Here is a 3,077-nt window from a genome sequence, read left to right as displayed (position 1 = left end):
CCTGATCTCGTTTACTTTCATGGTGAAAACGTTCACACACAGACACACTTTTATCTGGTGAGAATAATCTTATCAAGTCAATAAAAAGCACCTCATTAATCACAGATTGACAACACACGTCAGTTTGCAGAAGCACAGCAGACATTAATCTACAGACTTCCGCATACTGCAGGCCTGTGTGTGTGTGTGTGTGTGTGGGACCTGGGAAGCGTTTGACATAAGGTACATTTCTCGCCACCAAAACGTATCCGTGAACATCCTGTTGTCCTACATTGAGAGTCAAAGCAGCACTTATTGAGAGCTTACATAAACATCTTTCTATCATAATATGCTCCAAATGTTTCTGTATTTCCAAATATGGCAAGAGGAAGATCTCAGCAACACCACACACGGCTGTCAGCGACGCTCCGCTGGCTGAATATTAGAAAGCATGGCTTTGTGAAGAGCAATAAGGGTTTATCTGCATGAATCTGCTGAAATGGGTGATATAAGTGACTCATCGCTTCTTGAACATGAGAGAGAGAAAGAGAGAAGGGGGGATTGTTTAATCATTAATTAAATTGTTGTTTAATCTCTCACCATTTGAGTTATTGACACTAAGTGCTCTCAGTGAAACGCATCACTTCCTGTAGCACAGGAAATAATATGCCGACGTGATTTAAAACCAAAAAGAACTGGAACGTAACTCCAAATCATGACCAAAATCATGATTATTATGTGATATTACTTTCATAACAACCTGATTTAAATATTGAGTAACTTAATGCTAATATTGCCACGTTATCTGTTTTTGCGAAGGCTCGAGTGAGAAGTCTGGTTTGTTCTGGCATGAATCAGTTTTTAAACGAACTGTTGAGTACATGATTCAATGAATCACTCATCAAGACAGTCACTCGTTGCATATTAATGTAAATTATTAATTAATTAAGTAAAGCACTGAGATTGTTTGAGGTGCTTAATATGACAATTATTGCTCATCCTTAAAGGAGTCATGAACTGCATTTTAGAAAATCCAGCTTTTAATGTTGTTTATGTGTCTGTGTGGTGTTTTTAATATGCTTTAAGTCAAACCATGTGTAAGTTCATAAGTCGACAGCATTGCTGAGTATTTTCTGCAGTGAACCAAAGACAATGAATGGAGGCGGGGCTCATTTGCATATTCATAGAACCGCCTATACTAAATGAGGCAAGGGTGTCGAGTTACATTCAAGCTAGTTTAAGGCACGAAGAATTTTTCTTCAAGGAAATAACGTTTAAATATGTCATTTCGATACAATTTTTAACTACAGGGGGATTTTAACACTTGATCAAATTCTCTATGGTCCATTTTTAATTTTTATTCTTATTCTCTTTTCTATCCTGTTTTTGAGCCTCTCTTTCGAACACTTTTGTTCTGATGGGCCAACCCGATCTCACGGGAATTCGTACGAATTTTACGAGGTGGCTAATTCGTAACAATTCGTACGACCTCACTCATACGAATTAGTACGATTTTGCTAGGTCGTACATATTTTACGAATTAGGCAATTTCGTATAAATTCGTACGAATGACCTACCCCTGACCCCGCCCCTAAACATAACCGTCACGTGGGGTTTAGACAAATCGTAAGAATTCGTACGAGTGAGCGAAGTCGTATGAATTAGTACAAATTAGCCACTTTTGAATCACTCGTACGAATTCGTACGAATTGGTCGTGAGATAGCGTAGGATGGGTGGTGTCGCATTTCTAACGACCCCGCCTTTGCATGTGTGGAATTGTTTTGAAGACTTGTAATGTTGAAATATCTCTTGCATAGTTGAAACATTTGGCAACAGTGTGAAACATTTATGCGTATTTCATATGCTTTATAGTCTTGGTTGTGGCAAATAAAGTTTAAGTGTGTTTCGTAAAAATCAGTTCATCTTCAGAACACAGTGTAAGATATTTTAGATTTAGTCTGAGAGTCCATTGCAAATGTGTGTACGGTATACTGTCCAGAAAGGAAATAAAGACATCATCAAAGTAGTCCATGTGACATCAGTGGGTTAGAGCTTGATTAAAAAAAAGCAGTTTTTATACTAACGAGGAAGTTTTGGGTTCTGAAATTTACAATGACATCTTATATGTAAAATTTCATGACCCCTTTAAATGGATGCACTGTTAAAAACTGAATTTTTCGATGCACTGTAAACCCGAATAAGTTCCCAGAACTCAAAAAATTCGAGGCAATCGATCGCCTCAAATTTTTTAAGTTCATTCACTTAAAAGTCACAATTTTCCAGAACTTAAAAGGTTGGATTACCTGCTACTTGTACCTTTTGATAACAGGTAAATTAAAGTGCTCATTTAGCTCAACTCAAATATTTGCAGTTAATATGACTTACAGTTTTATTTTCAGTTATTATAACAAAGTTTTGAGTTTTCACAGAACTTAGTACACAACCATACAATTTTATATTTACAAAAGTCAATTTTTTTTTTGCTTTGTATTGTCATTGTTTTAAGTACACATTATTCAAATATGTTGAGTTTGTTTACTTAAAAACATGTGACTCAAAACTTAAATTTTTTTAGGCAATATTACCTCAATTACATTGAGTTTATCTAACTTATCTTATCTCTATAACGTCTGCAATTGAACAGTATTTTTTTTTTTCCCACTCACTTTTAGCACATGTAAATAAAACAATGATTACCGGAGTGTTTTACATTAAATAGTATTTCACTATTTCTACTTAATAGGTTGATGTTTAATCAGTTCCTTTATAATTATTTGTGAAATGTAAAATGGAAAAAAGAAAATTCCATTCCATATACATGGAAGAAAAATGTAAAAAATAAAAAATAGGTCCAAGCAAAAGAAAGTCAGCGGGGTAAAATAAATGTTATTCTGGAATATCCCATAATTCAATTTATCCAGAAATCCTAGCACCCCAGAACACCTTAGCAATTGCATGGAGGGTTAAAACGCACCACAAAATGTTTGTTCAGAAAATGTAGCAACAAATCTGGTAAGTATCCTAATTACAAATCTGCAATTACCTGGAAAATTGAGATATTTCTTGCTTTAAAGTGCATTTGCAAGACGTTTCACAG

Source organism: Pimephales promelas, chromosome 7 (assembly GCF_988280905.1).
Source record: "Pimephales promelas chromosome 7, fPimPro1.hap1.1, whole genome shotgun sequence".
In the NCBI taxonomy this organism is placed as follows: Eukaryota; Metazoa; Chordata; class Actinopteri; order Cypriniformes; family Leuciscidae; genus Pimephales; species Pimephales promelas.
This window is presented reverse-complemented; position numbering follows the sequence as displayed.